This window comes from Microtus oregoni, unplaced genomic scaffold, assembly GCF_018167655.1.
Source record: "Microtus oregoni isolate MIOR12 unplaced genomic scaffold, Mior012 000178F_ref0000233, whole genome shotgun sequence".
NCBI lineage: Eukaryota > Metazoa > Chordata > Mammalia > Rodentia > Cricetidae > Microtus > Microtus oregoni.
In genome coordinates, this window is record NW_024544836.1 from 127,564 (window position 1) to 152,592 (window position 25,029).

Genomic DNA, 25,029 nt, shown 5'->3' on the forward strand with positions numbered 1-25,029 from the left:
GACAGCTATAGGACAGGGTGTGCTGCTGGGGACAGAATAGGACAGGGTCTACTGCTGGGGACAGCATAGGACAGGGTGTACTGCTGGGGACAGAATAGGACAGGGTCTACTGCTGGGGAGAGCTATAGGACAGGCTGTAATGCTGGGGACAGCAATAGGACAGGGTGTGCTGCTGGGGACAGCAATAGGACAGGGTGTACTGCTGGGGACAGCATAGGACAGGGTGTGCTGCTGGGGACAGCTATAGGACAGGGTGTGCTGCTGGGGACAGCATAGGACAGGGTGTGCTGCTGGGGACAGCATAGGACAGGGTGTACTGCTGGGGACAGCTATAGGACAGGGTGTACTGCTGGGGACAGCTATAGGACAGGGTGTACTGCTGGGGACAGCATAGGACGGGGTGTACTGCTGGGGACAGCTATAGGACAGGGTGTACTGCTGGGGACAGCATAGTACAGGGTGTGCTGCTGGGGACAGCTATAGGACAGGGTGTACTGCTGGGGACAGCTATAGGACAAGGTGTACTGCTGGGGACAGCATAGGACAGGGTCTACTGCTGGGGACAGCAATAGGACAGGGTGTACTGCTGGGGAGAGCTATAGGACATGGTGTACTGCTGGGGACAGAATAGGACAGGGTGTACTGCTGGGGACAGAATAGGACAGGGTGTGCTGCTGGGGACAGCATAGGACAGGGTGTGCTGCTGGGGATAGCATAGGACAGGGTGTACTGCTGGGGACAGCTATAGGACAGGGTGTGCTGCTGGGGACAGCTATAGGACAGGGTGTACTGCTGGGGACAGCATAGGACAGGGTGTGCTGCTGGGGACAGCTATAGGACAGGGTGTGCTGCTGGGGACAGCATAGGACAGGGTGTGCTTTTTTGTAACATGCAGAGTATATTCCTGTACCAGAGACACTAGAATGTTTGTAATTTCTCCATGTTAAATGAGGAGTATAGGTATTCTCTTCAACAGTTTGGTCTTTCTGTCATTTTTTTTGGGGGTTGGGGAGAGTATCCTATAGCCTTGGCAACAGCCTGGATTGTTTGGGAAATCTCATGTGACCAGTTTGGCTAACAACTTAGTTAGATGTAATCCAATCCTAGAACTGGGGGATTTATTTGGTAACAATTCTTGGACATTTGGGTCTCTGTCTCCTTCATTATTTAGCAATTTCATTTAGTTCTCTCTCTTATATGTATATAATTTAGGACACTTCTACTGTATTAGGTTTCCATAATTATCCTTCTAATGAATCTTTATCTTATCTGTTTATCTCACTTGCCCCCTCTCTCCTACCCCACCCCATTTGATCATCCTGTTATAACCACCCTATTCATCCATAACTATCTATTCTATTTCCCATTACTAATGATCTATGTTCCTTTATAGTTTGTTTCTCTATTCCTAATCTAGGGAGTTTTATAGATTGCTGCTTCATTGTCATAGACCTAAGAGCTAATACCCACATATAAATGAAAATGTACCATACTTACCTTTCTGGCTCTGGGATACCTCACCCAGGATAATGTTTTTTGCTAGTTTCATTTATTTACATGTGAATTTAATTTTTTTTATTTTTTTAACAATTGAGTAACACTCTATTGTGTAATGCACCATATTTTTTTTTAATCCATTCTTTTCTTGAGGAACATTTGAGTTTTTTTCAATGTTTAGCTATTCAGAATAGAGCAGCAATGAACATGTTTGATCAAGTGTATCTGTTGTAAGATGAAGTACCCATGGGGTATATCCCCAAGAGTGGATAAAGCTAGAGCTTGAATTAGAATGCTTCCCATCTTCCTGAGAAATTGCGACACTGATTATTATAATGATTGTTCAACTTTGAAGTCTCACCAGCTATGGGTGAATGTTTCCTTTTACTCCAAGCCTTTCCAGCCTGAGCTGTTACTTGTTATCTTGATCTTAGTCATTCAGCTGTGTATATTTCAAAGCAGTTTTGACTTGAAATTCCCTGACGGTTAATGATGTTAAACATTTCTTTAGGTTCTCAGTCATTTGGATTTATTATTTTGAGCAGTCTCTGTTTAGAATGCACCCTTTCTTAATAAGGTTCTTTGGGTTTTTTTTTATTTCTCATTTATGAGTCTGTGTGTGTTCTTTATGAATTTTAGACATTAGCCGTCTATCAGATGAATCGATAAATTTTTTCCCATTCTGTAGGCTATAACCTTTTCAACAGATGGTATTCTTTGATTTGCAGAAGATTTTCAGTTTCATGAGGTCCCATTTATTAATTGTTGACCTTAGTGTCTGTGCTAATGGTATCTTACTCTGAAAGTCATTTCTCCATTTTTCTCTTCTATCAAGTTCAGTGTAAAGTGTTTTATGATGAGCTTTGTGACCCATTTGGATTTCAGTTTTGTGCAGAGTGATAGGTTCGGAGAATTTGCCTTTTTTTTACCTACAGGCATCTAGTCTGAACAGCACTATTTGTTGAAGGTTCTTCCTTTTTTGTCCAATGTGTATTTCTAATATATGTTCTAATATATACAGGTTTTCATAGGTGTGTGGATTGATATATTTATGTCTGGGTCTTCAATTCAATTACATTCGTCAATGTGTCTGTTTTTGTGGCAAGGCAATGCTATTTTTGTTGTTCTAGCTTTGTAGAAAAATTGAAATCCAAGGTAGTGATAACTCTCACAATTCCTTGATTATTTCAGATTGTTTTAGTTACCTGTTTTTGTTTTGTTTATTTGTTTGTCTCTATATGAAGCTAAAACTTTTTATTTCAAGATCTGTGAAGAATTTTGTTCAATTTTGCTGGGGATTGTATTGAATATGTACATTGCTTGATTGGGATGGCCAATTTTCTTATACTAATTTATGAGCATGGTAAATCTTTCCATAATCTGATATCTTCTACAATGTCTTGCAGCTTTTATTATATAAGTCTTTTACTTTCTTGGTTATAATAGCCCCAAGATATTTTCCATTATTTGATGCTGTTGTAAAAAAATGTGTTTCCCTGATTTTCTTATCGTTTTGTTTATCATCTGTATACAGATGTGCTAATGATATTTGTAAATTAATTTATATATTAAACTTATTTTCTAACAGTGTTTATCTGCTGCAGAAGTTTCCAGGTAAAAATTTTAGAGTCAATCATATATACTAATATATCATCTGCAAATAAAGGTATTTTGACTTCCTCCTTTCCAATTTATATCCCCAGAAACCCTTTCAATTGTCTTATTACTTTAACAAAGCCTTCATGTACTATATTGAATAGATAAGGAGAAAGTGAACAAACTGGTATTGTTCTTGATTTTTGTGAAATTTCTTTGAGCTAATTTAAATGTATTTAAGTTTTTGTTAAAACTTATGGGCCAAGTTTTAGATTTATGTTAGTTTTGTTAAAACTATGGGCCCACTGTAAAGCACCTAAATTATTATTGCCTTAATTAATTATGTTGAGGCATGCTTTTTGAGTCCTCAATCTGTCCAGGCCTTTGATAGTGTAGGAGTGTTGACTTTTGTCAAGGGTCTTTTCTCTATCTAAGGAGATGATTTTGTGACTTTTGTCTTCAGTTGGCTTATAATTTGTAATCTGGCAACACTGACTACAATACTTCAAGTTAAAATGATGCATAAAATTGTCCATCTCTTCTTAGAAGCCCTAAAATGAAGAAAGAAAGAAAGAAAGAAAGAAAGGAAGGAAGGATCTGAAAATGAGGACTGAGCTTTCTCCTTATTCCATTATTTTTGCTATTTTCTAAGGGAGTAATTATTTCCACATCTCAAGCAAACCCAAGAAAGTTAATCTTTTATCTTATCTGCTAGACAACACACTTGGAATTTCATGTAAAGTTTATCATTAAATAAATTAATGAGTTCAGTATCTTTGAGTGATAAGTGTCTCTCTGCTCTCCTACAAGATCATGCTGTCTGCAATTTGCCCAAAACTGAACAGAAGCTTTTCTCACAATTACAATGCTACAATTGTACCACATTTTCTTTATCTGTTCTTTGGTTGCAGGGCATCAAGGCTGTTTCCAGATTCTGGCTATTACAAATAATGGTGCTATGAACACAGTTGAGGAAATGTCTTTGTGGTATGTGATACATTTACATAAAGGAGTACTACTCAGTGTTAAAAAAATGACTTGAAATTTGCAAGCAAAAGGATGAAACTAAAAAAACCATCCTGAGTTTGGCAACCCAGACCCAGAAAGATAAACCCAGTATGTACTCACTCATAAGTGGATATTAGATGTAAAGCAAAGTATACCCAGCTTATTGTTCACAACCCGAGAGAAGCTAGGTAACAAGGAGAACCCTAAGAGAGACATACATGCAACCCCCTGCTAAGGGAAAATAGACAAGAACTCCTGAGAAAATTGGGAGCATAGTGTGGGTGGGGGGAAAGAGGGCAGAGGGGGAGGAGGGAGGAGAATATGAGGAAATGGGATGTTTGAGAGGGAGAACAAGAAAAGAGATATCTTGATTGAGGGAGCCAATGGAAGGCTAGCAAGAAACCTGGCACTAGGGAAATATCCTGGAATCCACAAGGATGACCCCAGATAAGACCCTCAGCAATAATGGAGAGCGTTCCTAAACTTGCATTCCCCTATAATCAGATTGATGACTACCTTAATTGTCATCGTAGAAACTTCATCCAGCAACTGACAGAACCAGATGCAGAGATCCACAACTAGCACTGGACCTAGCCCCAGAGTACAGTCGAAGTAATTGAGAAGTGACAATCATAACAAAGGGGTTACAACCATGAAGGAAATACCCGCAGAAACATCTGAACTGAACTAATGGCAGCTCCCTGACTCTGGACTGATAGTGGGCAGAACCTGCATAAGCCCAAACTAGGCCCTCTGACTATGGATGGCAGTTATGTGGCTGGGGTAGTCTATAAGGCTACTGGCAGTGGGACCAGGATTTATTCCTACTGCTTGTACCTGGCTTTGTGGAGCGCATTCTGTTTGGAGGGATACCTTGCTCAGCCTAGATATAGGGGGAAGAACTTTAGTCCTGCCTCAAAGTCCTATGTCAGACTTTGTTGACTTACCGACTCAATGGAAAGGATGGGAGGTGGGGTTCATGGAAGGTTATGGGAGCAGGAGGAAGCAAGGGAGATGGAATTTGTATTGGTATGTAAAATGAGAAAAGATTGTTTTAAAAATAAATAAAAGTAATGGTACAATTGTAGCTTTAATAAATGGTAATTAATAGCACCATTTTATTTTCTCCCAAAGTTTAAACTACAGATCAACTTATGAGTGAAAGCGTTCAGACTAATTAGTGAACCTTTTGTTTAAAGTTACAAATGAGAACAGTTAGCATAAGGAAAATGTCTAAGAAATAAACTTCATTAAAATAATGAGTCTGTAAGTGTCATCATATGCCAGCTTCAAAATTCTCCTCACTAACTCACATATTGCAGGTGATTATCAACAAGAGCCTGATGCAACGATTGTATGAAGGAGATGAAGCTAAAAGTGGACATATGTGCAGTGTTATACAAGCAGCCAAGAAAAATGCAAACTATTCCCTTCCCTAAGTTGCCCCACACACAATAAAAAGAAATATTCTCTTTGAATGAGAAGCATGAGGGTAGCTTCTTGTACAGTTAAAAATACATGAGGAACACTACCATGTTGATGAAAGCAAGACTTTTGTTATCTTTCCTATGGTTTAGGAGAAGTGGGACGGTATTTTAATTCAATAGTTGTCTCATAGGATAAACTGAGCTGGAAGAGCGAAGGAGTAAAGCCCTGAGATAGAAAACATTAAATGCAGGACTGTGAGTTCTGTTCAGATTGAGCATCAATGGGAGACGAAAGCGCCTCTCTTCACTGAAGCAGCAGTTTGGAGTACTCTCATGAAGTATAATAGAATAATTGACCCAATTAGAGCACTATTCATCAGAAATTAGATTTCTGCAGGTGCCAAGCACAAAGGCTTCCTCAGCCTCAGCTTCTTGCCACCACACTGAAAAGTTGCAGGGACAACAAAACTGCAAAATCTGCACTTTAATATCTTTGCTCCAGGTATCTCCTGAACTGCACTTTAATTGAAAAGACAGATGGAAAGAACTCTGCTTAGGGTCTGTCCTCTCGTCAAGGCAACTCTTTCTCTGAAACCAGTGGCCACTCATCTTCTCTAACCAAATAAACAACTTGGGCCTCTGGTTGAATATTCCCAGGGCTCTTAATTCCGAAGTCTGAGCAATTTAGGTCATCTCTTTTAGAATAACATTTTATTCGCCATTTTTAAACCTAGAATGACTTTCCCTCTTTCTATCAAACACCTTTCTTCAAAGGCAATTCAGGTTGAAGATTCTTCAAACATGTACCTGAGATTGTCATGGGAAATACTAATAGTGGTAAAGGCTTTCCTGGGAACTTGAGGAAGGAGAGATGTAAGAAAAAGCCTCTTCCACGAAAATAAAGAGATTATGAAGCGAATTTCTCCTATTTGAGTATGCATTAAGGGAGGTGGAAGGAAAGCCTCTGCTTACCTCTGAAGGCCAGAAGTTGACAAGAACTATAACTCTAAACTTATTTTCTGAGACAAGTTTTTCAGAGAAACTGGAGATCAGGGATTAACTAGGCTAGCTGGCCAGGGAGCACTGGGGATTCTCCTTTTCCAGACCTTCCTGAACTAGGATTACAGGCACAAAAAACATCTTGTGGGAGAGATCTGAACTCAGACCTCCATGATCAAACAGCAGTCACCTAGCCATTAACCTAGCTCCCAGTCTCTGCGTGTCTTTTATAGCAAAGCATACGTTTTCATTGTAGGAAACAAAGAAATTCTCTTCAGTGACATTATTATCTTTTCTGCCACATCACATATACAGCCACTACATTTTTATTGTCATGGTTACTGTTATTTGCAATATGTTGTATGGGAAATTTACCTTCATTGTGTGGTTGTTGGTTTTTGAGGCAGGGTCTCCACATCTAACTTAAGTTGTCTTTGAACTCAGTTTTCATTGTCTTCCATTGTCTTTCTGGGTGCTGGGATTTCATGAGTACTCCACTCATACTTTGTTTGCAAACATTAAATCCTGATTTCTGTATCTCTTTTTAAATGTTGATACTATGAAAATTAAGGAATTATCCCATGTACCGCTCCTCATCTCTAGTATCTAGAGATGTTCAAGGTACATAGAACATTCTGAAACAGGTTTATGAGTGAATGTGTATAATAAAATTATCTTTCTTAGAGAAAAATAAAAGGGTATAATGAAGGTAAATTGAAATTAAGGAGCCCAACACCTCTGTCCTCCCAGGTAGTGAAGGAACAAATTATTCAAGTTTAGTAACTCAACAGTATAAAGTTGTGTTTAGGTTCTACTCAGCCTGGGGCTCTCGTTGAACTGACTCTGATCTTACTGGAATAGCTGCAACTCTCACACATACTCTGAACCTTCCATAAAGAAAACCTTTTGTTATACAATTTTTTCCATCTAAGAAACTTTGATTATCCTAATCTGTACTAGGGTGCCTTTTCTAAGGCAAGCACTAAGTTGTTGTGAGTGGGTGAGGAACCTGTGTTGCTTTGACCTAAGTCACATATCTCACCTTTTCTTGACCTTGTGAATGGGGAAATTCAACTGAGGTACTGAGACTTAAAAGCCACCAGGAATAAAAATTAAAATGTCAGTTACAACCATCAAAGTTCAAGTCAACAAATACTCCTGTACCTTTTTTTTTTTAATCAAATGCTGCTACAAGATGCCAAATTTTCCCTTTCCTTCTACTTTAGATATGTTCTTGTTTGGTTTGGCTGAGCTCTCACACCACCACCATTTGGTTTGAGTTGACGTATTCAGATGATTGCATAATGCATACTTTTTAATTATTAATATGTTGAGATTTATCCCTCACACCCTTTTTATCATGTGACTTATCCCATACCCCAAGCATCGACTAAGTTCTGATTCTCACTCTGCTAAGTCTTCATTTCCAGATAAGGATATTCTCTAACACTTCGTGGGCAATGTGTCAAAGTATCTGCTAGGCATTACCATGACTGACATAAAATATATTCAGAATTGATTTGCTTCTCTTCCTTTCTCAGCTATATTGGGATCAAAAGTTGATTTATGGCATTATATTAGCTCTACTAAGTTGGACTGAGCAGGACCATGAGCAGACCTAAGCTTCATATGTATCAACCAACATGTAGACACCAAGTTTTTCCAATTCCATGTTTTAAAATGTTTCTACCATTCATCTTTTTCTCCCCTCCTTGCGTGTTATTAGATAAACTCCTTATTTTTGGTGTGTTACTTAAATGATCAGAATAGTAATACAACCGGTCTCTAGACTTTAGCTGCTTTTTCCTCAAAATTGCCTTTCCATATTTTGATTCAGAATAGTTTAAGTATAAATCTGCTCACATTTGATCAATAGTTCCCCTTACCAAGTACTCAGTGTGAAATCATTATTAGTACATAGGAGACTGTGGGTTTCGTGGCCTCTGTTGCCTGCTTCCCTATGCTGTCTGCAGTGAGCATGCTGTTATTCTCATACCTGCTGTGCTCTGTACACATTGCTACATTTTCTCCCCCTCCATCTCTGTCATTCATACCCTACTGCCACCAACACCATTTATTATCTCTATTTCTCATCCATTGGGAAATCCCTAGTTATTGTAATACTTCACTCCAAATGCCTGAGGAGTTCTGGGCAAACTGTGGTGCCTTGGGAGAAATGAGGACTCCATTTACTCTCATATGCTATGCGTTTTTCAGTGTAATTTGCTCTGTTAGTGCTTTTGTTCATGGACTTTTCCTTTCATACTCACTTGAGACATCTTTATAAACAGATGTTTTTTCTATTCATTGTTATGTCATACACTCAGAGGAAGCAGAGATAGAGACAGAGAGAGACAGAGAGAGACAGAGAGAGAGACAGAGAGAGAGAGACAGAGAGAGAGAGAAGTTGAGATAGAGCCTCATGAGACCCCCACTTACACAAGCTAGGGTTTTTAGCTAGTATTGTCTTGTCCATGCTGTCTCTCACAGCTGCTATTAGTTCCTTTATACACTGCTAATGTCATGTTCAGCAAATACTATTTCCCATCAGATATTCACTACATCAATGTCTTGCTGTCTTTTTACTTCCTATTCTGAGATGATCACTGAGACTTTAGGGTTTTGAGTTTAATAAAGATATTCCATTGAAATTGAGCATTACACAGTCTCTTGTTCTTTGCATGGTGACCAGTTGCGGTTCTCAGAAATAATTGACATCTACCAGAAAAGGATTTTTCTCTGATGAGGGTTGAGAGATGCGCTAATTTATTAGAATAAAGATAAAGGTTTAGGCAGTAGTTTATTACTACATCCATTTAGCAGAATAATAATATTAGGTTCTCCTACAGGGCCTCTGACCAAGACAGCTATGCCATAGTTAATGGTATCAGACATGAGTCTGCCTTGCAATGTCAGCATTAAATTCAGCTAAAAGTAAGCTAACATCTGTGCCACTACAGCACCAGTGAGCACATCTCAACATGCTATGGTTATTGTACTCCACGGAATTCATAGGTGGGTATGACTTTTACTTATATTTCCCCCTGAAATGTAAATAAAATTTCCTGCCCCTATGAAAACTACATAATGGGGAAAAAGCATTCAAGTCTGTGCCAACATGACTTCCCCATGTCTACATTATAATCGTGAAGTGTCTTCAGCAATAGGATCCTACTACCAAGTTATGGAGAGTAACCAGTAGTGTTGTAATAGGAGCGGTGGCGGGCTGCAGCACCCGGCGGCTGGCACGGCTAGCTTTACACCCGAAATAATTACACGGAAACTGTATTCTTTTAAACACTGCTTGACCCATTAGTTCTAGCCTCTTATTGGCTAATTCTCACATCTTTGATTAACCCATTTCTAATAATCTGTGTAGCACCACGAGCTGGTGGCTTACCAGGGAGGATCTAAACCCGCGTCTGCGTCTGGTGGGAGAATCATGGAGACTGCCTGACTTGGCTTCTTTCTCCCAGCATTCTGTTCTGTCAACTCCGCCTACCTAATTTTCTGTCCTATCAGGCCAAGCAGTTTTCTTTATTAGTTAACCAATGAAAGCAACAGATACGATACAAGACCCACCTCCATCGCTGTAGCATTAACAGTATCCTTTAGTGATTGTGGGAAGGTTAATGGGAGAACACTGACCAACAGCTCAAAAAGAAGCCACCTCTCCCTGGCACTGAGATTCTTGTATGTGACATGGTTTTAGGCAGAGATCTTGCTCTTCTCTGTATAAGGTAACTCTGTAAAATTCTGGTTTATGTCCTCAGTTCAGGAAGCTTTCACAGTAGCTGGTTTCTATATGGCGTTTTTAAGGGTCTTTAATGGACTGATTCCCTCCTTTTATTCTCTCCTGCTTCCTGCCTTCCCATCTCCCCACACAATTTGACCCCTACTATTTCATTATCACAATTTTAAACCACTTACCTTCTATCCCTTCACTTAAATTATCTCCATAGTAGGATATAGAGTTCCTTGGGTATATTCCTAGAAAAGTTATCACTGGATCATGAGGTAGACCGTTTTCTAACTTTTTCAAAGACCTCCATAGTGGATGTATCACTTTGTTCTTCTGCCAACAGGAAATTTGTTGTCCCTTGCCCAAAATTTGTTTACACTTGTGTTTGTTTGATTTCTATCTTAGCCATTCTGACTGTAGAAAGATCAACTACCAAAGTAATATTAATTTGCATTTCTTTGATGGCTGGGGATGTTGTACATTTCTTTAAATATTTTCAGCCATTTGTATCTTTTCTTTTGAGAGCTCATTTAGTTCTATGTCCCAATTTTTAGTTGGGCTGTTTGCTTTCTTAATGTTTAGCTGCTTTAAAATTTTGCATATTCTAGACATCAACATTCTGTCAGATGTAAAATTTGTAAAGATTTTTTCCCCCATTTCATAGATTACCTCTTAACACAAATGATGGTGTTCTTTGTCAGGTAAAAGCTTATTTCATTTCATGAAGTCCTGTTTGACAATTGGTATAAGCTCAAAAACTTAAAACATAGGTCTGTGGATGACAAGGATCCTCCTGAACTTAAGTGTATATATGATGTGAGTGTGTGCATATATTTGTGTATGTGTGTTCTTTTTTTCTAGAAAGAGAGCCAATGTGTTTTATCAATCACAAAACGGATCAGTCCATATCCTATGGTACTTGGAAATTGTTATCTTGGAGCTTATTTTTCCCATTAAATTATGTGCTGTGGATCTAACAGTTATCTTGTATTGAAGCAAGTATGTAAATCTCATAAAGTCTTGAATATATGAATCTCATTTCTTTGCTTTTTGAATTTATTTGACTTGAAATTCTATGCAAATTATTAGTATCAAATTTAGTACTACATCTGGAAATTTATAGGCCAAATAAAACTTCTCAGTCTTCAATTCATTTCAAAGTAGTGAATTTAGAAATTTCATGACCAAGCTGAAATTTGAAAAAGCTAATCAAATGGACTAAAAAATTAGGGGATACCTCCAGGTTTATTTCTTATAAATAGCATCTTTTGTTAATTATTTTTAAGTACCTGTGCCAAATAATGTTTAAAATGCATACATTGATAGATGCTTCATTAAATTATATATTTCCATATTCCTACTTTTTGGTGTAATGATTGACATTGCCCCAATTTCAGGGGCACTTTTTATCTTAATATTTTTAGATAGTATGTAAGTCTCATGAAAGCAATCTCCAGTATGAGTACTAGTATGAAGTATGAGGTAAAAAACAGACAACCAAAGGAAGAGCCACAGAAATTCTGGTTCCCATCCACAAAAAAAAAATTGTATGTGACTGATGAGAAAAATATACTTTTGTTCTTTGAAGCCACTTAGTAATAGAAAAACATGATTAGAATTCAAATCTTTAGCCTAACATAATTTGCTATGATTTAGAGAGTGTAGGAGGCTTGTAATTTAAGAAGAGGAGCATTTTGCCAGCAAGCCAGGAGATACTTACAGCACAGACACACTGTCTGGCCTCACTGCTCTTCCAGGCTTAGGGAAACTGTATCTCATCTCCAGTTTCCCACTCTGGCACATCAAAGAATCCTCTGCCGCTGAGAAACTCTTGCCTCTTACTTTTTCCTCCATAACTAAATAGCTGGAAATAATCAAAACAGTGATGTCGTTTTGTACCCAAAGTGGACATGAGTTCCAGTCTCTGTCTTTAAAACTGCAAAATGCAAAATAAGAATAAAAAAAAATCAAAGAACTGTTGACGTTTATCTTCCACTAAGGATTTTTGGAAACAAACAAACAGCTAATGTTAGAGAGTTTAAGTTGGTCATAAAATTGCAACATTGGAAAATAATTAGTTTTTTTTCTTTCAAATATACTGGATTAAAAGATTGAGGCCTCTTAGGGGACTCTGTGTATTTTAAATTTAATGTTGACCTTTATAAAAGTATTTCAAAACTTAGTGATAGAGATGTTTAAATATCAATTTTCCAGACTTATAATTTGACTAATTTCTGAAATGTAGAAGCAATAATAATAGTTCTGTACCCACCTAGAGCACTGTGTATGTGTTTATGTGTGTGTGTGTGTGTTACAAATGGCAGAGTGATACTTTTCAATGTTTATCTAAATGATGAAAGCCCATGCTTTAAAATTTTGAATATTTACAAACATTAACAAGCTGTATACAATAAATTTAAGCATTATATCACAAACTGTATAGACTGAAATAAATGAGTGTGTTCATTAAAAACAGCCAACAACTCTATAATTTGAGATTATGAGATTATTATAAGGCACAAAAATAGTCACATAAAAACAAAAAGACAAGCTTATATAGTTTGAACAATTTGACTTGACTCTAGTCTTAGAAATATATTCCCAGAAAGAAATAATCACATATTCTGAGCTGGCAAGACAAGCTGATAAAGTGACAGGTGTTTTTATCCTTGAGAACACTCTCAATGGAGGTGTAGCCAACACATTTAAATGGATAACTGCTACCACCCAAGAAATGGACTTGTACTTTGTTATACATGAAAGTAGGAAAACTCCCTAGGAAAGGAAGACAATATGTGATTTGAGGAGGCAGCAGGTTCCTATCCAGAGCAGTCATGTAACTGTGTGTAAACTCTATAACCTGACACTGTAAGGATTAATGCTGCAGGGGAGGGGCACTTGGATGTGATTGCAGCAACTCCTCTGCAAAGTAAAATCCTATAAACCCTAAGCCTTCATGGTATTTGTTCATATTCTAGGGACTACATAAAATAGCATAGTTTCATATTTATGTCCTGTTTTCAGTTAAATGGGAGCAAGGAGCATTGACTAACAAGCTTACCAACCGCTGCGGCTCACTTATATGACCCTGAAGAGGTCTTGTAATCTCAAACAATAATGAGAAAATAGGGGCTGCAATGAATGTATTTCTTTTTGTTTGTTTGTTTGTTTTCAAGAGACAGGGTTTCTCTCTGTAATGGTCCTGGCTCTCCTAGAACTTGCTCTGTAAACCAAGATTGCATCAAACTCAGGTCTACTTGCCTCTCCCTTGTAAGTACTGAGATTAAAGGTGAGTGCCACCACAGCCTGGTTCGATTAACGTATTTCCAACACTCTTAAACTGTTGAGTTCTTGATGCTAATAAAATCCATGGTGGTTCTCTACATAAAACAGAAATGAATTTCTGTCTGGTGAAGTTTCAGTAGAAATCGTTGGGCCTCCCTCACATTCCCATACAAGTTCTCTTCCTTCCAGGTCTCCTGAATCAGCACAGACACTCATAACTTACTGAGATTTGTTTCAAATGACACACCTGAGCCAAATGGTTTCTAGAGTTTTTTTCCCTTTTGTCTAAATTTGCATCTTTAGATATGATATATCTTTGAAAGGAACCATATTTTATCTCTGATCAAACTTTTTTTGTTTGATATCAACATTCAGGTAAGGTCAAAGGAATTGACTTTAGAATAGCACTGTTTTCTGGCATATTTTAATGTTGTTCAAGAAGGCATGCAATAAGTTGATATGTTGCTTTTTCTTCCTCATTAACATTTTAATTTAGGAGAGGTGTTATTCTTTTACTATCAACATGGATATATGCTTTCTGGTACACATGAACATACTTTTAATCAGGTATTTTCACATCATGTATTTTATATATAATTGATAAATATATCAAGTCATAGTTACAGATAAATATGCATTTTCTCCAGGCTTTCTCCTTACTTCCCTCAGGTCTTTCTCCCTTCCCCCTTCCCTTGCCCTCTCCCTCCTCTTCTCCTCCCCTCTCACTCTCCCTTCACATTCCATCACTTCTCTTTTTCCCACTCCCCTTTTCATTCCTGTGCCCCTTCCTGCCCCAGAGCCATCTCCCACGTTGTGAAATAGACAGACGCTCTCACCAAAGGCCACTGAATTGAAATTGCCCTAACTTGGAATTTCACCTGCTAAGACAAAGAGATAAACTGACTTTTTCATTTGTTTGTTTGTTTGAGTTATTTATTTATTTTTGGCTTTACTCGGGTTCAGGCACTTTGGTTAAGGAACACAAACTGGATTATACAATGTATATATAAGTCACGTTTAAAATAGTTATTTCTAATAGATTAAAATGCTAGGAAAATATTTTTTACCTGATTCCAATCTCATTTCAAACCATAACCAATTTTTAAAGATATTTTAAATCAAATTTATTTATTTATTTTACATCCTGATGGCAGTTTCCCCTCCTTCATTTCCTCCCCTTCTTCTCTCCCAATCCACTCCTCCTCTGTCTCTGTTCAGAAAGGGGAAGGTCTACCATGGGTGTAAACAAAGCATGGCTTATCAAGTGGAGGTAGGTATTAAGGCTGAGCAAGGGAACCCAGTATGGGGACAGATCCCAAATGTCAGGCAAAGCATTAGGGATAGCCCTGTTTGCATAGCTAGGAATCCCACAGTTAGCTCAAGCTACACAACTGTCACATGTATGTAGAGAGCCCAGGATGGTCCCATGGGGCTCCTTAACTGTTGGTCAGACTCTGTGAGCTCCTATGAGACCAGGTTAGTAGTTTCTGAAGATGACCTTGCAATGACCTTGACCTGCCACCCACTAGTTCCTGCCATCCTTCCTTCTTCTCTTCAAGGAGATTCCCCCAGCTCAGCCTAGTCCTTGGCTGTGACTTTCCATCAGTTACTGGATGAAGGCTCACTGATGATAATTTGGGTAGTCACCAATAAGTTCAGGCTACCTATCCACGATTGCTAGTATTCTTAGCTGGAGTTATCCTTGTATATTTTTCTAAGTTTCCCCTGCATCATGTTTCCATCTGACTCCCAAACGTCCCCCACTTATCAAGAAATCTTTCAGTACTCCCTCCCTTCATTCTGCTAATTCAATCCCTCATGTTCCCATGCCCTTTCCCCAGGGATATTCTTGTTCCCCTTTGGGCCCTCCATGTTACCTAGCCTCTCTGGGGTTATGGATTGTAACAAGGTCATCCTTTGCTTTGTAGCTAATATCCACTTATTAGTGAGCAGTGTGAAGGACGATCCTAATAATAATAATTCTTAATAATGAAAATCTGGAGTCAAATAACAGGGTAAAAGCTGAAAGATCAGAGAAGCAAAGGTGCACACACTCCTCTTACCTCTCTACCTCCTCAGACCAGAAGGGTGGGGAACCTCTCTTCTCTCTTCCTTATTATTCCCTGTCTGTCTGTACAAACTTCTAAACCTTTGTGTTAACTAGTAGTTAGTTCTGCCCTCTTATCTCCAGGAAAGCTTTATTAATCAGAACACAAACAAAATATCACAACACCATTGGTTGTGATAACATCACATTTTTTTAAGTAGCAATATAACATTTTCAAATGATAATTTGAAAAAAGGGTAGCACAGTATTTTCACTATGATTAACTTTTGGTATATAAAAGAAAACTAATATGAGTGTTAAAAGAAAACAAATATGAGTGTTAAGTATCTTGATGCATAAAATTTAGTTGGGAAGAGTTAGATTCGTGGTCAAGGGTAAAATCTCCAGCTCTGTTATTCACATATAGTTATTGAACTTTCCAGCCCTTATTACTAACATATAATAAAATTGTAAAACTTAATTTGTAAGTAGTGAAAGAAAAATTTGACTAAAGCAATGCCCAGCATAAGTGGAATAATAAGATGCAGATGAAATTAAGCAATAACAGCAACAACAAAAAGATACTGTTGAAAACAAGTAATTGCAGGACACTCATCATTTCCTCCCTAGAACCTATGTTTCTTAAATGTTCTTATCACAGTGTACTTAGCACTAGATGAGACTTTATTAAAATACTCAATCTTGTCCTCAAGTCAACCGTGTGACTACAAAGAAAACCCTGAAGAAGTCACTGATATTCACCAACAAAATGCCAACCTATCTGAATACGTAACACTTATTAGATGTTGCCCTCACTCTCCTTGTTAGACTATTCTATTACCTGGAATCCCTTATGGTTAATCTCTGGAAACATGGGCTGAAAAGAAAGGGCTCAACAGAATTGTTGTTGATCCCATTGTTCTTACTATGCTTCTTCAGTGACAGACAATAACAGTGGGCTTCCGCAGTTATTCAGAGCTTAACGAAGAAAAGTAAGTAAGAAGGAAGTAACTCCTCACTGGTCCCTCTGTCTTCCTTCATTCTCTTCATTAATCAAGTTAGTCTAATAGCGCCTTGCTCTGGTTCTGTTCAACCACTATTAGTGAACTGGCCTCACTGTGATCTGATGTTGTGACATCAACAAATGATTTTGCGTGCAGACTTTTCACTTACCTAGCTTGCTCTTGTTTCAGTCCGTAAATTTGTAATTCTGTTCTCTCTGGTTCTTTTTCTTACCACTGAGAACAGCTTTCACTTTTTGGACTGATATTCTGTTTGCTATTTAATTTGAAATTTAATTTTTCTCAAGGTTCCAAGGAAGACTCTCACCTTTCCTCTTGTCTCACTAGATTAGTCTACTCCCCCACTGTCAATCATCAGTCATTGCAAGTCCCTCAGGTAGTTTATTACAGGCTTCATTTTCCACCTACTTGTTTGAATTGGACATTTTTTTCTGTGTCAACTTTTTCCATAGGCATCTAAAATTAAGTATATCTAAGTGGAATGATTTAATTCACACTTGAAGTTCTTCCTAATTAATTTTTCTCATGCTTTCATCAGATTTCTATACTTGGAAACTTCAGATGCTCTTCAAATCTTTTATCTATGTTGCTTCTTATTCACCCTGCCTAAAGGATTGCTGCCAATACTGCCTTCCTAAGTTGAGGTCTCTCTAATTATCCCCTCTACCTATCTCTTCATGTTTTCCCCCATTTTTCCCTTCCCCTAGTGCTTCATTCTCCCTACTATCAACTAAAATGATCTCCAAAAATAGAAATAAAATGTATTTGGTATTACTGGTGTATATTATGTGTGAGTTCATTTTTAGTGTAAGCATTTGTGAGAGTGGGTATGTGTGCCCATGCTTGCATGTAGAGGAAAGAGGAGGGCTCTGACCACTGCTCTCAAGTGCTGGGTTTTATAATTGTGCAATGGTGTGCTTGGCTTTTCAGGTGGGTATTGAAGATCATAGCGCAAGGCTGAATACGTGTTCAGCTTGTACTTCTTGGACAGTCTGTCTAACAATTGTGTTCAGTGTATTGAATAGAAATCTCTGTCTTCATTGCATAGTTTATGAAGTAGGCTTTTTCCTGTAGCACACCAGCACATGCAGGCACAGTCTGCACAGCTCCTGTCAAGGTTGTCCACACAGCCTCTTTGTGCCTTCAGATAGCCCCCATTTATTATTCCCACCTCCTTTTGCATGTTTAATAATGCTTGTTTGTCTTATCAACTACATTAATACACATTTATCACAGAATATTAAGTACAAATTTTTATTGTTTTGTCATCTGTTATGTCTCTGTTGCCAACGTTTCATTTAAGCTCTCTTCGTTCCCTCTGCCACCAACCATATTAAGAAACATCCTTCTAATCAACAAATCCAGTCAACAAAATGTAATGATTATCTTTCATAAGTACTCAACATGATTTTATTTTCTGAGCATCTTTCTTCTTAATCATCTTTATCCCTGTAGTGTTTGTTTGATGACCCTTTTTGCTCTCTACATACAGTTCCTTTTATTTCTAAGGTGTTTCGTTTCTCCATCAACCTTTGAAAAATGATGGAACTATTTATTATCCCTTTCTGCTTCCTTCCCAATCCACACACTGTCTCCAGACAAAGTCCTCATACCTCTGGGTTCATTCATCATCTTTCATCTCTGGCTATCAGAAAGGGACCTGCAGCTTTCTTTTATTTGTTTTCATTTTGGTTTTAATTCTGTTATCAACTTATATCTGGGAAAGTAATTGTTTATTTGACATTTCTATTTAATAATCTCATAAGTATTTCAAGTTCAGTATGCTCCATAAATTGACTCTTTTGCCTAATTGACTGAAATGTTGATAATACAATAAAAGACTATGCACCATATCAAAGCAGAAACCTGTCTACTATCTTAAATTATTCTCACACACTCTTCAGCAACATCAGCACAGAAAATGTCTTGCAAAGATCTGAGCGCTGCATCTTTTGTCTTTCTACTCAAACCTTATCCTTCTCTCATCTGTATCAATAGCAGTGCTCTCACTCCTGTTTGTTCTTTGACAGCCAAAAGAGTAAGCAAGAAGATAAATGAGATATAAACAATAATTTCTATTAGGCTGTTAAAATTTTATTCCAACCTATTTGTTTACATAATTTCAAATTGTAAAGAAATGTACATATGTAAATATGACCCAACACTCTAATGGAGAAAGAACTGAAAGATTCTTCTGTTGAAAAAGAGAAACAGCAAAAAAGATTAAAATATATTATTTACTTTCTATTTATAACTTTCTTCTATATAGAAAATAAAAGTTTGGCTTAGAATAAGTTAATGCCCTCTATTCAGCTCAGGATGAAAAGAGTGGAGCAGCATGGTGAGTCATCACTAATCCTGTGTATCCTTCAACAGATCAATGGAACTACTTTCTATAGAGGGGATCCTAAGAAGTACTAGTAAGATGCTCTGTTAGAAGACTAGTACAATGGATCTTGAGGCCTTACTCCTGGCCACAATATATGAGAATTACAAAATCCTGCTATCATTGTATTTAACATAATTAGAATATCATTACACAGCCTTATAATGAGACTATTAGCGTCACACAAGAAGAAACACAAGAGCTTCCTCTCCCCTAGTTCACAGTGTCTCAAGGAGATGGTCACATACATGCCAACCAGGAGTGAGCTCATGAAGGATAGAATTATCCTGCTCCCTGACCTTAGTCCCCCCAGCATCTAGGAATTTTGAGAAAATACATTTTAAAGATACAAACTTCTCAAATATTTGTTTCTTGTTATGGAATCCTGCAATACGACAATGGTTTTGACATTACAGACTTTGCTAATAGCCTATGCTGATTTTATCTCTTTGTGAATCCTGTGGGAAAAACTAATCAGTTAACAGTGGCTCATATCTGTCATTCTTTCATGCCCATCAAAATTCAACATGGAACATTAACTTTTCAGATGCCGGTGATGTTATAGGATCTTTTCCCACTATTTATTTATTTAACCAACCGATTTATTTATTTTATTTATTTATAGTGTGTGTGGGTGGTGTGGGTGTCTGTATCATGGTGCACTTGTTGAGGACAACTTGGGGTTGATTAGGAATCATCTTCCATCACGTGTTTCACAAAGATTAGACTGAGGGAACTAGGCTTGGTATTAAATTTTTTTTACCACTGAGTTATCTGATATGTATGGCATTTAATACTATTATACTGATCCATTGGTCCAAATTAGCTTTATTTTCCTGAAATACAGCAATCCAATAGTTATTTACCTTATTGAACTTCAATGACTGTATCAAATAGCATTCAGGGAGAATTGGGTTAAATCTCTAACAGCAAAAAACAAGAAAATAAAACAAATTATGTGAAGTAAAAAAATAAATTAAGAATATATAGATAAATAAAAGCTCTAGATTAGACATTGATTCAACAACTCCATGCCATCAAGGTCAGTATTTCATTGAAATATCACTGGGTGCAAAATGGTGACTACTCTGACAGCTGTGTCAATATTTAGACAACAAGAATGAAAGACAATGTCTGCTTCCTATGTCCCTTTCCTTAGGAAAACAAGATCTCCTATAACTATCCATTACAAACTGGATCTTACAGACCATTTGTCAAAATGATCTGCTAGACGTGTGTGGTGTGAGAAGATTGCAGAAACAGGCTTGCCAGCCCTTCAGTGAGGTCAGGATCTGGAGAGTGTTAGCAGAGAGATTGTCAGTTAATAAATCATGTCTGCTGCTCTAAATATTGACCAATTGATCCAGAATTTAAATATTTTCTTTAACACAGAAGCTACTTGAATTTTAAAAATGCCTTAATTATCAGACACAAGATTTAAACTTTTATTTCATGGAAATTCTTTCAATCTGAAATGGCTTTTACAGTTGGAGGTCAAGTTACAGTGCCTGATTTTCTCAATAACTTTAAAAAAAAATGAAGAAGTTATCTTTAAAACTGCATGCCACAATTTTGGGGCTTTAAATATTTTTTATTTATTTTAATTATTTTTTCTTTTGTTGAAAATAAATTGTTTTCATATAATATATCTTAATTACAGTTTCCCCTCCTTCTAAACCTGATTGCTTTCAATTTCTGGCTATTATGAATAGAGTAACAATGAACAAGGTTGAGCAAGCGTCTCTGTGGAAGGATGAAGCATCCTTTAAAAATATGCCCAAGAGTGCTATACCAGAATCATGGGGTAGATAGATTCCCAGCTTCCTGAGGAAGAGGCATACTGATTTCCATAGTCACTGTACATGCTTGTTCTCCTACCAGCAATAGACAAGTGTTTCAATTACTCAACATCTTCACCAGCTTGAACTGTCAGTTGTATAACTGATCTTTGCTATTCTGATACGTGTAAGATTAAATCTCAAATTAGTGTTACTGTGCATTTTTCTAGTGGAAAACAGTGTTAAACATTTAAGTGTTTCTCAAGCATCTGAGTTTCCTATCTTAGAAAATCCGTTTAGGTCTGTACCCCACTTTCTAATTGGGTAATTTGTTTTCTTGATATCCAGTTTTTTTTGAGTTCTTCATATATTTTTGCCATTAGCCCTGTATCAGACATATAGTTGGTAAAAATCCTATTCAATTCTGTAGGCTGTCACTTTGCCTGATTGACAGTGTCTTTTGCCTTACAGAGCTTTTCGGTTTCATGAGATCCCATTTATTAACTGCAGATCTTACTGGCTGCTTTATCAGCATTCTCTTCAGAAAGTTATCTCCTGTGCCGATGACTTCAAGGTTATTCCCTACTTTTTCTCTCAGGTTCATTGTATCTGTTTTTATGTTGAGATCTTTGATGTATTTAGAGTTGAATTTTATGCAGGGTGATAAGTATGGATCTCTTTGGCGTTTTCTACATGCAGCCGTCCAATTTTACCAGAAGGATTTGTTGAAGAGTCTGTGAATTTTTTCAGTGTGTATTTGTGGCTTCCTTATCAAAAATCAAGTGTCTATAAGTACAGGTATTTTTGAATGTTTTCAATTTAATTTTTTTAATAAAATAGTGTAACATGAAGGGCCAGGCCTGCTTGTTGTTGGGGGTGGGGGGCAATCTGTAACACGGGGGGGGGGACGGGGGTGGGGTGGGGGTGGGGGCGCGCTGGTTTGTCCTGCCCCGTGCCCCCAGCTGTTTAGCCCCAAAGAAAATCACACATAGGTCTCCATAAATTATAAGCTGATTGGCCCATTAGCTCTAGCCTCTCACTGGCTAACTCTCACATCTTGATTAATCCATTTTTCTGATCTATGTTAGCCATGCGGCTCAGTACCTTTTTTCAGTGGGGCAGATCACATCCTGCTGCTTTGGTGTTCTGGGCAGGAGTGGGAGGAATCAACTTCCTCCTTCCCAGAATTCTCCTGTTCTCATTGTATCATTTTTACTTCCTCTCTGGTTTTCCCGCCTAGATTTCCTACCTGGCCAATCAGCATTTATTTATAACAAGACTGACAGAATACAGACAATTCTCCCGCACCAGACAAGTCTGTTTTTGTAACAAAGTCGTACTTTTTTTTTTCTATATTACTATAGCTTTGTAGTTAGTAGTCCTCGAAATCAAGTATGGTGATACTTCCATCACTTATTTTATTGTTCAGGACTTTCATTTTTGTTTCTGTGGTTTTGCTAACATGGGTTTTTGTTTCCACAGAAGCTGAACATTGTTTTTTAAGATCTGTGAAAAGCTGTGTTGGAACTTGTTGGGGATTGCATTGTATCTGTAGATTGCTTTTGGAAGGATGGCCACTTTTAATGTATTAATCCTGATGGTCCTTAAGCATGAAAGATATTTCCACCTTCTGATATCTTCTTCAATTTTTCTTCAATGTCATAATATTTTCATCAGACAAGTTCTTACTAGTTTGGTTAGAGTTACTCCAAGATAGTCTATATTTTTGAAGATGTTGTGAAAAAAGTGCTCTTTTCCTGATATATTTCTCAGTTCAAGGTCATTTGTATATAGGAAGGCTACCATTTTTATGAGTCAATTTGATATCCTACCATTTTGCTGAAAGTTTTATCAGCTGTAAGAGTTATCTGGAGAGATTATAAGGGTCACTTTTATATATATATTCAAATCATCTTCAAATAAAGACATTTTGACTTCTTTTCAAATTTATATCCCCTTGATCTCCTACAGTGGTGTTATTGCTCTTGCTAAGACTTAAGTATTATATTGAATAGATATAGAGAAATTGGATCACCTGGTATTGATCCTGATTTTAGCTGCATTGCTTTGAGTTTCTTTTCATTTAAAAGGACTTTGGCTATGGGTTTGTTGTAAACTGATTTTCATTAGAGTGCGGTATAACCTGGTGTCTCTAATCCCTTAAGGACTTTATCACGAATGGGTGTTGGATTTTGTCAAGAGTTTTTTCTGTGTCTAATAAGATGATTGTGTGGTTTTGTCTTTTAGTTTGCTTTATGGTGCACTACATTTATTGATATATGGGTGTTGAACTACCTCTGTATTTCTGAGATCAAGGCTATTTTATCATAGTGGAAGATATTTTGGATGTGCTCTGGAATTCAGTTTGCAAGTTTGTTCTATTGAGAATTTTTACATACATGCTCACATAAAGAAAATGAGCTGTAATTCTCTTTCTATGTTGGGTCATTCAATGGCTTAGGTATCTAAGTAAAACTGACTTCATAAAATGAATTAGTCAGTGCTCCTTCTGTTTCTATGTTGTAGAATAATTTAATGAGTACTGACAAGAATTATTTGAAATTCTGGTATAATTGTCTGCTAAAACCATCTGCCCATTGGCTTGTAGTTGGCAGAATTTTAATTACTACTTCTATTTTACTAGGGGATATAGGTCTGTTTAAATTGGTTAATTGATCTTGAATTAATTTTGATAAGTGATATTTATTGAGAAAATTATCAATTTATTTTAGAATTTCCAACTTGAAGGGGTACAGCTTTCTAAAGTATGTCCTTTTGACTCTCTGGGTTTCTTTTGTGTGAGTTGTTTTGAGCCTCATTTCATCTTGATTTTTTTTAATGTGGGTCTTCTCTTTATCTTTTAATTAATTTGGCTAAGGTTTTATTAATCTGATTAATTATTTCAAAGAACCAATTCTTAGTTCTTTGTCTAATTGATTATTTGAATTTTGTTGATGTTTCTTTTTTTTTCTTCTTCAGCCCTGAGTTAAATTATCTCCTACTGTGTATTGCTTTTGGGTGTGAAAGCTATTGGCGTGAGATTTCCCCATTTTTTCATGCTACCCCTTTTTCTGTGATATTGCATCCTAGAACTGTTTTCATTGTGTCATGTAAGCTTGGGTATGTTGTGTGTCCATATTCATTCAATTCCAGGATGTCTTTAATTGCTTTCTAAACTTCTGTCTTAACCTATCTTTTCATTCAATAATGAGTTGTTTAGTTGCTATTGTTTATAACCTTTCTGCTGCATTTGCTATTGTTAATATCCAGCTGTAATCTGTGCTCATCAGATTGGATGCAGAGGGTTATTTTAATTTGCTAATATTTATTGAGATTAGATTTCTACCAAATATGTGGTCAGTTTTGGGAAAAGCTCCATGTGGGGCTAGCAAGAAGGTATATTCTTTTGTTTTTAGGTAAAATATTCTGTAAATAAATATCTGTTAGGTCCATTTGATTTCTGATATCAGTTACCTCCAGCATTCCTCTGTTTAGTTTTTGTTTGGATGCCCTGCCTAAAGGAAAAAGTTAGATACTAAGGTTTCCCACTATTCGTGTGTGAGGGTCAATATGTGGTTTAAGTTGTAGAAGTATTTTTTTTTTAAATAATTTTTTTTTATTAAGAAAAGAAGAAAAAAAAACATAAACAAAAAACAAGTTTCCACCTCCTCCCAGCCTCCCATTTCCCTCCCCCTCCTCCCACCCTTCTCCCCCTCCTCCCACCCTTCTACCCCTCCCCCCACTCCTCTCCCCCTCCCTCTCCAGTCCACAGAGCAGTCCAGGTTCCCTGCCCTGTGGTAAGTCTAGATGCTGAAAAAGCATTTGACAAAATTCAACATCCATTTATGTTAAAAGTCTTGGAGAGATTAGGGATACAAGGGTCATACCTAAATATAATAAAAGCTATATACAGCAAGCCGACAGCTAACATCAAATTAAACGGAGAGAAACTCAAAGCCATCCCACTTAACTCAGGAACACGACAAGGCTGTCCACTCTCCCCATACCTCTTCAATATAGTGCTTGAAGTTCTAGCAATAGCAATAAGACAACATAATGGAATCAAGGGGATTCGAATTGGAAAGGAAGAAGTTAAACTTTCGTTATTTGCAGATGATATGATAGTGTACATAAGCGACCCCAAAAACTCCACCAAAGAACTCCTACAGCTGATAAACAGCTTTAGTAATGTGGCAGGATACAAGATCAACTCCAAAAAATCAGTCGCCCTCTTATACACAA